Source organism: Desmodus rotundus, chromosome 1 (genome assembly GCF_022682495.2).
Source record: "Desmodus rotundus isolate HL8 chromosome 1, HLdesRot8A.1, whole genome shotgun sequence".
NCBI lineage: Eukaryota > Metazoa > Chordata > Mammalia > Chiroptera > Phyllostomidae > Desmodus > Desmodus rotundus.
The window spans coordinates 38,059,120-38,074,344 of record NC_071387.1 but is presented as its reverse complement, the minus strand read 5'-3'; positions in this window follow the sequence as shown (position 1 = coordinate 38,074,344).

The following is a 15,225-nucleotide window of genomic DNA, read 5'->3' as shown; positions in this document are numbered from 1 at the left end:
TCTTGGAAGGAAGGAGGAGTTCTAGTCAAACAAAATACCAGATACCCACAATAAAAGTATATTAAAATATACTTGCACGTAGACCTGAGAAATGTTTCTTATGTGGCAACTGAAGTCTTGATAAAAGTCAGAAGTCAAAAACCTAATCTAGGTATGTGTATATGGCAAGAGCATAGGATTCACTCACTCATTCATTCATTCATGCATGTTAACTGGAGACTCCAGAGAACACAAAATAGACTGAGAATGACTGGACCCACACTCTAAAGAAAGCCAAGTACAAATAGTAGCTTACACTCAAATTTACACACATCACATTCACATACACTGCAGCTTCATGGGGATCGGCCATTTTGCTGCTTCTTTGGACTGCATTCTCTTCTGCACGCTCTCCATTGTTTTTGCCTTACTCGATTTGGTCTGAGCTGAGTGTCCACTTTTGAACTCGGGGCTCTTATTTCCGAGTGTTGCCTGTGCCAATCCACTGGAAAAGCTGTGTTCACTGCAGCCCCCTGACCTGAGTGAGTTCCCTCTGCACACTCTCAAGGGGACGTGTTGTCATTCTGCTCAGGTGGCTGGCTCCCCGGGTACCGAAAGTGGACGGAATATTCAAAGCCTGCTAGGCAGGACGAAGCTTCTCCTGACTGGTGTCTGAGAGCATAAAGATTGTTCCTTTAATCAACTCCATGGTGTAATCTTGTGTAAGATCACAAAACACTCCTCTCCACCACCCATCTTGCCTGACTCTCCCTGCCACAATATGTTGCCACCCCACAGATATTACTGTTCATTAACTCATGCCTAACGTGTAGTGGCTTATACTAGGTGTTAGTGAGTGTCTAAAAATAGATACAGAGCCTGGAAGTGAGAAATGAAAATTGCAAAATGGCTGGGTGTAGAAAATGATGCGGTATGCACGGGCCTTTTGATATTTTGCCCTGTGGTTATATTTTACAGGTTAAATAAGATTAATATTCTTGGTCAACCAAGGGCATATAGGCACTTCAGACATTTTACTTCTTCTTAGCCTATAGCAACGTATGTTTTATTTATTTAATTTAACAGGACTTTGTCCTGATCTGCACCATTCATATAAGATGCTTCGCTTTACGCATTTGCAATCATGTCTGTGTGTTTGCATTTCTGAAGTTTTGCATTTCAAATCAGGCAACTAGTTTCAGGAAATGTACTCCCATGTACACATAGTCACAACTGGGACAGAAGACTGTATGTAAACAAGCCCCCCAAATAGTCATTAGGAATAAAAGGTTTTATGTTTTCTGTTTATAGGAAGAATTTGGGGGAAAAGTAAAGTGTTTGGCTTTATTTTAAAAAACAGTACAATTGATTGTATACTTTAAATGCAAACTTGTAGGCTAGCATTTTTCTAATGGTATTAATTACCTGAACACCCTGACAGGGGCAAAGGAAGGTGGCAATATTCCTATCCGTGATGATTATTGCTCAGCAGACATTTCTGCTTTTCTTGACTCCTGCATCCCTGGAACAGCCCGGCCATCAGGTGTTAACGCATTGCTTACTCTCCTCCTCTGTTCTCTAGGAAACCTGGCTAACACATCTTCTAACGTGCTATAAAGATGATTTCACAAATAATTTTATTACAATGATTTCACTTAATCTTTCTAACAAATCTATAAGGTAAATATCCTAGGCCCAGTCATTATAAATGTCAGGGCTAGTTTGTGTATCCACAATTTTTTATTCTTATTTTTTATTTTAAGAACCTTTCTCACTTCATTCATATTTCTCAAATTAAGGTCTGAAGATCCTTGAAAGTCTGCAGTTCCATTCTCAAGAGGCCTCGAGTTCTCTGCAAGAATTTAATTTTGTTTTCATTTTGATGCTAATAATGACTATCAACATATTTTGGTTCCTTTGGATGATCAACTGAACAGAGAGCTGCCATGTGCTCTCACGGCCTGCATGTTTTTCTCTGCCGAAGATTTCCTTGGTGCCAGGGAATGCCACTTTGTCAGAGACAAATGATTTGAGGGATTTAAAAAAGAGAGAAAAAGGAACATTCAGGCAGTTAATATGTGAAGGTTGTGTTCTCTCTAAATGAGAGCCAAGTGACTTCATCACAGGATGTATGAAGAAAGGTGCTGCTTAATTTAAATGGAGACAAGAAGTGGAAGCACTGAGTCATTGCACAGCGTGTGGTCTGCACACTGGACTCAGAAGAACCTGCACGTGGGGGGGAGTGGCCATCTGCAAGACTCCCATGAAATCAAAATCATTAATTTCAAGTTTATGAGTCCTACATTTGTTGATCTGCAACTTTGGTTAATTTTGTTGTTGTGTGATATCTATATACAAATGTTCTTTATGTCTAGTTTTTCAGTATGAGAAATTATCTTACATTTATTTGTTTATTTTTCCATTGTGATTTTTTACATTAGGATATACACTTATGTAGAGCAGAGGCCTAGATTGTATAATTTGCTCTTTTGCATGACAGTTGGAGCCTTGGAGATAGAAAGAATCTAGGGAGACCTTGCAGACCAAGTGAAGAAGAGAGTCTAGGATATAACTCTAAGGAAGTTAAGGATTTAAGAGGTCAATAATAGAGGGTGAGCTGGCAATGGAGACTAAGGGAACATCTAGGCAGAAAGAAAAGTGTCATATCATGGAAAGCAATGGAAAACTTCAAAAAGGAGATCATAGTCATTAGTATAAACCGCTGCCTCCAAGATGAATATAGTAAGTGCCTGTTGGCTATGGTTACTTGGTAACATTGGGGAAGTACATTTCATTGGAGTGATGGGGTAGAAACTAGACTTGAGTGGACAGAAGCGTGAGAGATGAAGATGAGGCAGTAAATGTGGGCAACCCAACTTCTTCATGGAATTTGGCAATAGGAGATCCAAGGATGTAGGTAGAGTTGAACATGGGGCGGAGGGAGGGATTTTTTTTTAATGGGATATAGTTGAGCTGATTGGCTGAGGCTGGAAGAGAAGTTGAAAGACAAGGAGAGATAGGGGATAATGATGTTACCAAGTGTGTGAGAGGCAAGAGGGATGGCATCAGAAGACAAGAAGAGGTGGGCTTTAGATGGAGTAGGGCACCACTTCCATTATGACAGGAGGGAAGGCAGGGTATTAACTCAGTACCTGCTGTTGGAAAACAACTAGGAACACTGTCCCTGTCCTCAGGAAGTTATAGTCTGGTTGGAGTGGCAAGACATTACAACAAAAAGAATAATAATTCAGTCTGTGAGAACCCTACAGGCAATGAGTGCTGTCGTATTTCAGAGGAGAGCAAGATTAACTCCTGATACTGTGATCAAGGAAGTTTTCAGTGGAAGTGGCATTTGATTTGGAACTTGAAAGCAGAGTAGGATTTTACTAGCTGGAGATACAAGTGGAAAGAGAAAATAAAGGAGAAGAAGAGTACATTTCATGTAGAGGGACTGGCATGAACAAAGGATTGAAGTACTATACTTCAATCAGTTTATCATTCAGCAAAGAAATGGGGACTTATTTTTTTTTTTGATCTGTACTCCACTATAACACAGCAATTTAGAGGAAGAAAGACGCCTTAGAGATTATCTCCTCTAATGCTCTTATGTTTTTAGGCATGAAAACCGAGGTTCAGAGGGGTAGAGGTGATTATTGAAAGTCACAAAACATACACGAGAGTTGGGCTCCAGCCCATGAATGCAGCTTTCCGTAATAACGTTATTATAAGCGTTGTAAGGATGAGAATACACTCAGTAACTGCACCTGATTTTATTGAATGATTCCAGAGGTGTAAGGGAGTAAAGATCAGAGGGACTTTAGATATTTTCTTTAAAAAAGAAATATCATTACATAGTCACGGTGATCAATCGTAACTTAAGTTTTTCTGTGGAGATGTTTGTTTGCAACCTGCATTAATGAAGGGATAAGGATACTTTGTTAACTAATTATTAACTATTGATTAGGAGGGGATTAACTAATGATTTCTTGCGGTTCACCAGGCTTATAGTGGTCTCCTCTGCCTTGGCCAGATTAAGTGCCAATTGGCTAAAAGTGAATTTGAAGAAAAATTAATGTCAGCTCAAAGTACATATTTACAGTGTAGGGGAGGAGCATGAGAAGGTATTAGTTTCCTAAGGCAGCTGTAACATATTACCATGCTTTTAGTACTTAAAACAACACAAGTATATTATCTTACAGTTCTCAAGGTCAGCAGTCCAACACACATCTCACTTGGCTGACATCAAAGCGCTGGCAGAGCTACGTTCCTTTCTGGAGACTCTGGAGAGCATATCTGTTTCCCACCTTTTCCAGCTTTTAGAGGCTGCCCACATTCTTTGGCTGTGTCCTGCTTCCTCTGTATTCAAAGCCAGCAACATTGCACCTCTCTGACCCCTTTTCTCTAATCACTAGAGAATGTGATCTGCCTCTGTTGGTGCCAGGAAAGAGGTTCTCTGCTTTTAAGGATTTGTGTAATTAGATTGGACCCACCAGGTTTATCTGCGATTATCTCCTTATCTCAAGATCCTTAACCTTAATGACATCTGTGAAGGTCCTTTGCCATATAAAGTAACAACTCACAACCTGGTCCAGTGGATTGAGCGCAGGCCTGTGAATTGAAGGGTTGTCAGTTCGGTTCCCAGTCAAGATGCAGGTCTGGGTTGCAGGCTAGGTCATCAGGAGAGGGTGCATGAGAGCAACCACACATTGATGTTCTCTCCCTTTCTTTCTCCTTCCCTTTCCCTCTCTCTAAAATTAAATGAGTAAAACTCCTTAAAAAAAAAAAAAGTAATAATTCACAGGTTCCAAGATTAGGATTTGGACAAATTTGGAGGGAAGGGCATCATTATCTTGCCTACCACGAAGAATGAAGAGGAGAAAAATATGTATTATGGATTCCTAGAGAGGTGATTTATAATTAGTAAAGAAAATTAGCATCAAGAAAGCTAAGTTAGCTGCCTAGGTAAATCGCAACTGAACTATAGAACAACCATTATTTAGAACTGTCAGAAATCATAAATGGAAGTTATACACTATGGAATTAAAGAAGAAGCCACATGAGACTGGTAGGAGGGGCAGAGACGCAGAATGTGCTGGTCCCACACCCATATGTGGCAGATAAGAATTGGGAGGGATATCTCAGGATCAAGAGGTCCCAGCCCAACAACAGGCCACCCAGCTCAAGGTTCCAGTGCAAGGAGGATAAGTCTCCATAACATCTGGCTGTAAAACCCAGTGGGGATTGAGGCTGTGAAATACAGAAACTTCTGGATTCCAAGACGGTTCCTCTTAAAAGGCCCATGTACAGACTTATTCAGACTCACTCCTTCTGAGCTTCAGCACCAGGGCAGCAGCTTGAAAGGCACCAGAGGCATATGGGGAAGAACTGAAGTGCCTGGCATCGAGGCAAGAACTGGGGAACAGCTTTCTCCTAGACAGAACTGCTGTCAGAAGCCATTGTTTCTTTTTTGAGCCCTCCCCTGACAGCCCGAGCCAGGAGGAGGATGTCACATCTGAGACTCCATCAACCAGGCTCACAGTTTGCCCCACTCTGGTGATTCCCTGAGGCCCTGCCCCACCCAACTTTTGGACCCAACCAAGCTGTTTCCAATGGCTTTCCATCCAAATGGCTTGTCTTGGCGCATGCTTCAGATTTTCCTAAATCCTCTCAAACAAGCAACATATGGCCTCAGCAAGCCATGTATTTTTGCTAAATGGCCCCAGGCCTGGCACTAACAGCAGCTGGCCTTGGTTCACAGCTTGGCCTTGCCTGAGCACCTCCAAGGCCAGCAGAAGTAGCAGCCATCTGCAGATCACTTGTAGCTTAGCTTATGCCAGGTGGTTGACCTTGACCTGTACCTCCTGGGAAGCCCCAAAGCCAGTGCACCCAGTGGACAGCTACAAACCATGTCGGAGCACCACAGCCCAACCACTTCCATAGCAACACATTCAAGGGCAGACTCAGTGAGCACCAGAGCCCTGCTAAAGTAAGTCCTGCTTTGTGGAGTGGGCCCCTGCATAGGTGATCCTCCACAGTGATCAGAGATTGGTGGTTAGTGGTCACAGCCAGTCCTTGCAGGTGATTGGCCTGGGTAAATCCTTCCCATTGACCTGTCAACATCAATCAAGGCTCAACTACAAAAGGAGGGTGTACACAGCCCTCGTAGTTGGTTCACCTTGAGTACCCAGCTTGAGTGATAGGGGAGGCTGTGCCACTGGACCTTACAGAACACCTACAATATTAGGCAACTGTACTAAGCCGGGGAGCCATAACAGCTCCCTGTACCTAATACATAGAAACAAACACAAGGAGGCTACCAAAATGAGGAGACAAAGAAAAATGGCCCAAATGAAAGAACAGAACAAAACTCCAGAAAAAAAACTAAACACAATGGAGACAAGCAAGCTGCTAGGTGAAGAGTCAAAACACTACTTATAAGGATGCTCAATGAACTTAGGGGAAGAGTAGATGAACTCAGAGAGAACTTCAACAGGATAAAAAAAAGGACATGAAACCATAAAAAAGAACCAGTCAGAAATGAAGGATATACTAACTGAAATGAAGAATAATTTACAGGAAATCAACAGTAGAGTGGATGCAGCTGAGAATCACATCAGCAATTTGGAATATAAGAAAACAAAAAACACCCAGTAAGAACAGCAAGGAGAAAAAAGAATCCAAAAAAAATGGGGATAGTGTAAGAAGCCTCTGGACAACTTCAAGTGTACCATTTCATCGTGGGGGTGCCACAAGGAGAAGAGAAAGAGCAAGAAATTGAAAACCTATTTGAAAATATAATGACAGAAAACTTCCCTAACTTGGTGAAGGAAAAAGACACACAAGTCCAGGAAGCACAGAGAGTCCCAAACAAGATGAACCCAAAGAGACCCACACTAAGACACATCACAGTTAAAATGTCAAAGGTTAAAACCAAAGAGAGAATCTTAAAACAAGCAAGGGAAAAGAAGTTAGTTACCTGCAAGGGAGTTCCCATAAGACTGTCAGGTGATTTCTCAAAAGAAACTTTGCAGGCTAGAAAGGACTGGCAATATTCAAAGTCATGAAAAGCAGGGACCTTCAGCCAAGACTGCTCTATCCAGAAGAGCTATGATTTAGAATCAAAGAACAGATAAAGAGCTTCCCAAACAAGAAAAAGCTAACGGTTTTTTATCACACAAACCATTATTATATGAAATATTAAAGGGACTTATTTAAGGAAAAGAAGATAAAAAATATGAACAATAAAATGGCAATAAATACACATCTATCAGCAATTGAATCTAAAAAACAAAATAAGCAAAAAGCAAAACAGAAAGAGAATCATAGATAACAGAGAATATTTTGATGGTTACCAGGTGGGAGGGGGGTTAGGAGGGTAGGCAAAAAAGGTGAAGGGATTAAGAAGTACAAATTGGTAGTTACAGAATAGTCATGGAGATGTAAAGTACAGTATAGGAAATGGAGCAGCCACAGAACCTATATCCATGACCCATGGACATGAACAATGGTGCGGGGATTGCCTGGGGAATGGGGGGTGGCTCAGGGGCAGGGGGAAAAGGGGAAAAATCGGGATAATTGTAATAGCATAATCAATACAATATAACTTAAAGAAGAAAATGAGCATCAAGAGCCAGTATAAATTCATTAAATCATAACAAATATCACTTTCTTATTTAACAGAGTTACTGGGCAAATAGATGTGAAGTGTGCCAGGGACAAATTTATCAGCCTGGTTTTCTCTTAGGATGCTCTTGTTTGAAGGTGACAGAGTGTGTGTAAGATGTCACCGCACAACTCATTAAGCAACTAATGAAAAGTGCAAGTAGATGTAAACCTGAATGAAGGCCTCCTGGTATGTCACGGGCCCTTTAGTTTTTGTTCTTGGTCCTTTAGTTTAAGCATTCTCAGTGACTTGGATGAGGACTTAAAGGTCAGGTTTGTCAAATTGGCAGGTGACACACAGGATAAAAAGTTAGACAAAATCTTGATAAACTGAGAAGGTAAAATGAAAGCATGCAAACTATTCATAGCCAATACGAAGTCTTAAATTTCAGGGAGAAAATCAGTTGAATACAGTATGGATGGTATTAAATTTCTGTCAGTTTATATGGAATAAAAGCCAATGGATATGTCTGTGAAAGCAGAAGTAGTATTAATGGCATCAGTTAATGACTTCTCAGCATTTGTATTGAGAACTGTGCTGTAGGCTTTACATATGTCAGGTATTTTCACCCTTAAAACATTAATAAGGAAATGATTATACCTGCTTCAGAGATGAATTTAAGGTTTAAAGAAGTGAGGTCACTTGCCCAACATTATAAAATTCTCTCTCAATACAAATTCGGGTCTGACTGCAAAGCCCATATTCATATAACAGAATCACCAGAGTTTTCAAAAAGCCAAGGACTTGTAGCCACATTAGTGTAAACACCGTGTGCAGGTGATTGTATACCACATCTTGGGTGTATCTTCCAGTTTGGGTTCTTCGTAATAAGAGGGGATTTGAGACTCTTGAATGTGCATAGAGGAGTATGACCAGGGTCATGAGTAGCTTGGACACCAAGTTATATGAGGAGTGATAGAACAAAGTTGGTATATTTTGCCTAAATGAGAGTTGGGTAGGGACGGTTGACACAAAAGTATAACCACACCCTAAAAATACTCAAAGACAGAATGGAGTTTTTTCTTCCGGAAGTTGTGTGGAAGCAGATTTTGGTTCAAGAAAACTTGGGAATGATGATTTGTCAGGCAGTCAGCTTTCAAGGACAGGCTCGTGAGCTCCTTGGAAGTAGAAACTAAGGTACTTTTGTCTTTGGGGTTAAATGATGCTTGGCAGGGACAGGTGCTCAATTTGTGCCTGTCGAATGCATTAACAAGTGACTTTGGGACATCATATGAGAAATTAGTGGATTGAAAAGCAAGTTAGAAGAGAGACACTCTAGGGTTATTTCTAAGTTTGGGATTTTTCTTTGATTTGATTTAGATTGTTGACTTGAGATAAGCAGGCAAACAACCCACAGCCCTGGGCCTGCTGCCTTTCTTTGCCTGAGTGGTAAATCAATTCGAAGTTCTAATAGCCTGATTAAGATTAAGTCCTAATGACCTGAGTAGCGAGATCAAAAGTATCTCATATTTGGATTGCAAATAGCTCTCTTTCTAAACATGTTGGCATTACAATTGTTTTTGAGTAGTCATTTTTTCGTCCTGCATTTTGGCAGAATTGATTGGATAAATCATGGAAAAACAAATTTAAGATGCTATGTAGCCACTTTCTGTAAACAAGCTGGCAATATAAGGGTCCTGAGGGGTTGGTGTAGAGGGCTAACTTAGAAAGTGAGTCATGAACTGTGGAGCAGTAAAGATGACCAAGGGGATACAGACGTGGAAGAAGATGTCATGGACCTGGGCAGAGTGGCCCATATTACATATGTGAGGAACCTACAGAAAGACTTTAATGTGTTCAAAAATAATGTTGAGGCCATATACATACATCAAAATCCCATACTTACTACACCAAGATCTATAAATATTACTAATTTGTGGTTCCGGTGGAGTAGACAGCTGAATTTTTCCTAACATTCCTGCATTTCTTTTGCTCTGTTTTGATGCCCAGCCAATGGATCCAGGTAGGGTGGATGTCACTGAGTTGGCTGCGATGCTTTGCATCCACTCCTATCAGCATTTTATACCCAGTTATTTCTAAACCCTGCCATTATTGTCTTACCAAGTTCATTATAATATAAAACCATGTCACCATAGATACATACAAGTGCATCGTCTGTTCAATTGTTTAGCCCTTTTGAAGGTGCCTAATTGAAATTTAATTTGGGAAATTCCCTAGTTAATTTTCCTTTATAGTCATCCTAAGTAAAAAGTACTTACTCACTGGTTCTAGATGCCTGAAATTTCCAATATTAGAGTTATTCCTTTAGTTTTTGAGAAGATTATTTAAGAATAGTAATCCACTAAATCACTTGAATAGAGATAGTTTATGAAATAGTTTGCCTGTCTTTTCTTTAGGATCCCCTGTGTATCACTTAGGGTCTCTTTAGGAAATGGATGGCATATCCAAATTAGGTAATTGAGTTTAATGAAAGGGCTGTTTACAAAGTGCCTTGGGAACGGCCCATACTAGTAACTTCGTGGCTTCATTACCACACTTAGCCTTGAGGGGCAAGGAGTGGTCGCTAGAACCTTGGAGAGGCAGTTGCATCAACAGGCTACCTAGAAGTTGCTGTGATGTTTGGTGGAGGGATAAAGCAGGGAGGAAGCTGGAGAATAAATATCTAGGCTTCACTTTCCTTTCTACTGCTAGCCTCCCGCATTAACTAAACCTAAACAAAAGCAGAGGACAAGGAGGCCCATTGGTGTCATCCACATAAGTCAGTCACCTGGCAGCAGGGTGGAGAGTCAGTCTGGAGGGGGAAAAGGAAGAGATCCAGGCACATCTGTAGCAAAGTTGATGTTCTGAGGGCACTGTGCTCAGCCTTCTTCCTACATTCACTATTTCTGTGGGCCATCCAGTTTATTGTTTCTACTCCTCCCTTCACCCTAGACGCTGATGTCTAAATAACTCTACCGTAATCTCCCATAGGCCCCTCACCCTCAAAATGCCCTGAATGAACTCATCATCTTTATGCCTTTTATTTGACCTGTTCCTTCTCTTGTATTTTGTTAGAGTTAGGGTATAACCAACTTGCTGCCCAAGTCATAAATCTAGGAGTCATTTAATACCACAATATATCCCTCACCCCCCACCATCCAATCATGAATTCTACTGATTTTACTTCCAAGATATTTATCTAGCTCCTTTTTTCTGCATTTCTACTCACTTTTCTTGTTCACTTCCTCTTGTAACCTGTCTTCTGGACTCTAGGAAATTCCCTTTTTGAAACCAGGACCCACATTGTCATTGGAGTGTGTATTCAGAAATCAAATTCTGTTTAATTTCTTAACTAACTTAGAAAATAATTATTGAAAACTGTTATATGCCAAATATTATGCTAAGTGTTAGAAATCAGAAATTAGTAAGGCGTGTTCTCTGCCTTCGATTGTAATCTCATGGTTCAGAGAAGTAAATATAGATCGATAGAATTATATACAAGGCATTTTGCTTATAATAAGGGTAAAGATGGCAGAGACAACTCCCTGGAGAAATTAACACCTAAGTTTATCCCTGAAGAACTAATAGGAGGTAATGAGGTAAAAGGAAGAAGAGGAGACACAAGCAAGGAAAGATATTTTCAGGCTATGAGTGCAAACTGATACACATTCTAAAAGCAGGCTAGAGTGGAAAGAACTAGAAGAATTTAAATAATATAGTGTGGATGGAGCAGGAAGTGTGAAATCAGTTGTCGGATGATGAAGGGCTTTGCTAAGGACTTTGGACTTCATCTCGAAGATGATGGGGGACCTCTGTAGGGCTTTGAGCTGAGTGTTGGCACAATCAGATTTGTGTTTTGGAAGGGTTACTTTTCTATGTGTTTGGCAAATAGATTTGAGAGGAGAGTCTATCACTGCAAACCCTATAGGCACAGAAGTACAATAAGGTAATGTTGTGAACAACTCATGTCCACAAATATGAAAACTCAGATGAAATGTACCAATTTTTTGAAAAATGCAAACTATAAAACTCAAGAAGAAATAAATTACCCTAATAGTTGTACTTCTATGAAAGCAATTTAATTTGTAGTTACAAACATTCTCACAAAGAAAACTCCAGGCAAAAGTTACTGAACTGGTGAATTCTAACAAACCCATATAGAAGAAATTGTCTAAGTTCTACATAATGTCTTTCAGAAAATAAAAGAACAGATTTGAAGCCAGCATTAACTGATACCAAAACAAAGACAGTACAAGAAAACTACAAACCCTCATGAACACAGATGTCAAAAATCTTCAACAAAATATTAGCAAACTGAGTCCAGTAATATATATGTATATACAAAAAATGTAATACAGTCATACCTCAGTACTCATCAGGTACAGAATCCATCACACCCTGTACTTGTATTTTGACAAAAAAAAAAAATGTTTCAGCAGTAGGCGCTTGCTCAGGACTCATTGCACCTGCTAGAACTTGTGTGAGTCACGGTGCTGCTGTACAAGAGAAAATGCTTCATCATTCGGTACTCACCAGTTTTGATACTCATCACAAGTCCCCAAACTAATTAATGATGAGTACCAAGGTACCACTGTACATTCGAGCCAAACAAAGTTTATTCTCAGAATGCAAGATCGTTTTAGCACTCAATGTATCAATGTAATTTACAATATAAACAGACAACAGAAGAAAAACCACTTCATCATTTCAATAGTGGTTGAAAAATGTTTTGATAATAGTCAACATTTATTCATGGTCAATTTCTCAGCACTCTGGGAATAAAAGGGAACTTCTTTTATATGATTAAGGACCTCTATAAACACGAGCAGCTAACACCATACTTAATGATGAAAGACTGAATGATATCTCCCAAGATCAGGAACGAAGTGAAGAAGTCTGTTCTACCATTCCTATTCAATATTCATACTGTCAGTCTTAACCAGTGCAATAAGGCAGGAAGAAGAAATAAAAGGATTCAGGTGAGAAAATAACACTTTCTAAATGATGTTATTGCCTAAGTAGAATATCTCAAAGACTCTACAAAAAAGCTCTTAAAACTAAAAGTGAGTTTGGTTAATTCTAAAGCTATGAGATTAAAGTACAAAAAGCAATTGTATTCCTTTATAAAAACAATAAACAATTGGAAACCCAAGTTGAAAATTTACATATACACATTTACATTAGCTCTTTAGCCATTTACAATAGTTAAATATGCATACATACATACATACATACATACATACATACATACATATATAGGTTTAAATTTACCAAGATCTGTATAGTTAAAGCTACAAAATACTGATGAAATATAAAGAAACTATGTCTATGGATCAGAAGATTCAATATACTTAAGATATTAATTCTCCCCAATTTGATCTATATATTCGATTCAATTCCCATAAAAATCCCAGCAAGTGCATTTGTGTTTATTGGCAAACTGATTTTTAAAAAGATTTTATTTACTTTTAGAGAGAAGGGAAGAGAGGGAGAAAGAGAGGGAGAGAAACCTCAGTGTGCGAAAGATGTATCAATTGGTCGCCTCTCGCACACCCCCGTCTGGGAACCTGGCCCACAACCCAGGCATGTGCCCTGACTGGGAATCAAACCAATGACCTTTCACTTCACAGGCTGGCACTTAATCCACCGAGCCACACCAGCCAGGGTGGCAAACTGATTTTAAAATTTCTATGGAAAGGTAAAGTAGAATATCCAATAATATTTTGAAAATGAACAAAATTAGAAGACTTATACTACCTGATATCAAGATTTACTTAAAGCTACAGTCATCAAGACAATGAAGTATTGATAAAAATATAGACACATAGATCAATGAAATGAAATCGAGACTTTAGAAATGAACTCATGAAATTTTGGTTAGTTGACTTTTGAAAAAGACACATAGGCAGTTCTATGGAAGAAGGGTAGTCTCTTCAAAAACTGTTCTTTAACAACTGAACATTCATGTGCAAAGAGAAAAAAAACAAACCTTGGCCTAGATTTCACATTTTATACCAAATTAGCTCAAAATGGATGATAGAAGTAAATGCAAAACATAAAACTCTAAAACTTTTGAAGAAAACCTGGGAAAAAATCTTCCTGGGCTTGAGTTAGATAAAGAATTCTTTAAAAAAATTTTTTTACTGTTGTTAAGTTACAGTTGTCCGCATTTCCCCCCATTGGTCTCCCTGCACTGCCCACCCAAGAATTCTTAAATATGGCACAAAAAGCTGGATTTATATGAAAAAATTGATATTAGATTTCATCATATTAAAGACTTTTTCATTGTCAAAGTTGTTAAGAGAATCAAAAGACAATTGGGTTGCTCGTGTTGCTCTGTGGCTAGTCCCTTGGGCAGTCTATACTAAGTGGAATAAAAGTTTTCTGAATCCTGACATTGCATAACCACATCCCCTCATGCTCTACCTTGTTCACGAAGAGGAGGCTGGGCTCACCAGGTGATCAGCGTCTGGTCTATCCGCATGAAGATCTGAGACATTTGGCCACTCTGAAACAATGCAACCATTGGCGGATATTTTCAAATTCATACACTTAGTGTTATGACACGTTAAACTATAGCAAGCAAAGAAAAACAGCCCCAAACCCAGTTATTTAATTTTGAGGTAAAGATTAGTTAGAATCAAAGGTATATGTTGAATTTTAAAAAGATAACCCAACATTAAAAACATGAGTATTAGAAGATCAGTGAAATAAAAAGTAAGCAACCCCAGTAAAATTTTGTAGGAGCTTGCTTTCATAAATACATGACTTTTTTTAATGGCTTTTGGTCACAAATTCTTCAGGGAAGGAATACTGGTTTTACAAGGTCCTTTGGAGGGAGAAATGAAGCTAAAATGAATGTTCTCAAAAAATAAAGATAAATAAGAAAGAAAACTATCAAGTGAGATTCACTTATTCATAAAGAAATAATTATTGATTGGCTACTAATATTAAATGTCATTTAAGTTTCAGGGGTTTCTTTCTGACTGGAAAAGCATCTATTCCAGGCTGTCGATTCACATCAGGGCAGTGTAATGGTTACTAATTAGCAGGGTTGGGGTAAGATGGACATTGTTTTGTGAAAGTTAAGGAAACTGACAAAGATACATACATTCTATCTTCTTTTAACTATAGGTGGAATACATATGTACCTTGAGTAAGACCGAGATTTTTTTACTCAAGTCCTTTGGGGTTTGTTCTTTGTGAGCAGGTGATTACAGAGGTGGTCAGATCTCAATTCCACCCCATGGAGTAAGGATGGCTAATATTGACAGATGTTCCACTACCCCTCTTCCCGTGCCCATGTTTGCCATGCCAGAATCCCTTTTAACTAGGTCTTTAGGCAGCCAGTAGCAGTCACTCGGTGTAGCAGTGTGTTAGGGCTGCCACGACAAAATACGACTGCATGGCTTAAGCAATAGAAATTTATTTCTCACAGTTCTGGAAAGCGGAAGTCTAAGATCAAGGTGTCTGCAGGTTTGGTTTCCTCTGAGATCTCTGTGCTGGGCTTGCATATGGCCACCTTCTTGCTGTGTCCTCAGATGCCTTTCATTTGTGTACGGACCTCTCCGGCGTCTCTTGTGTGTGTTCAAACTTCCTCTTCTTACAGGAACACGAGTCAGATTGCATTAGGACCCACCGTA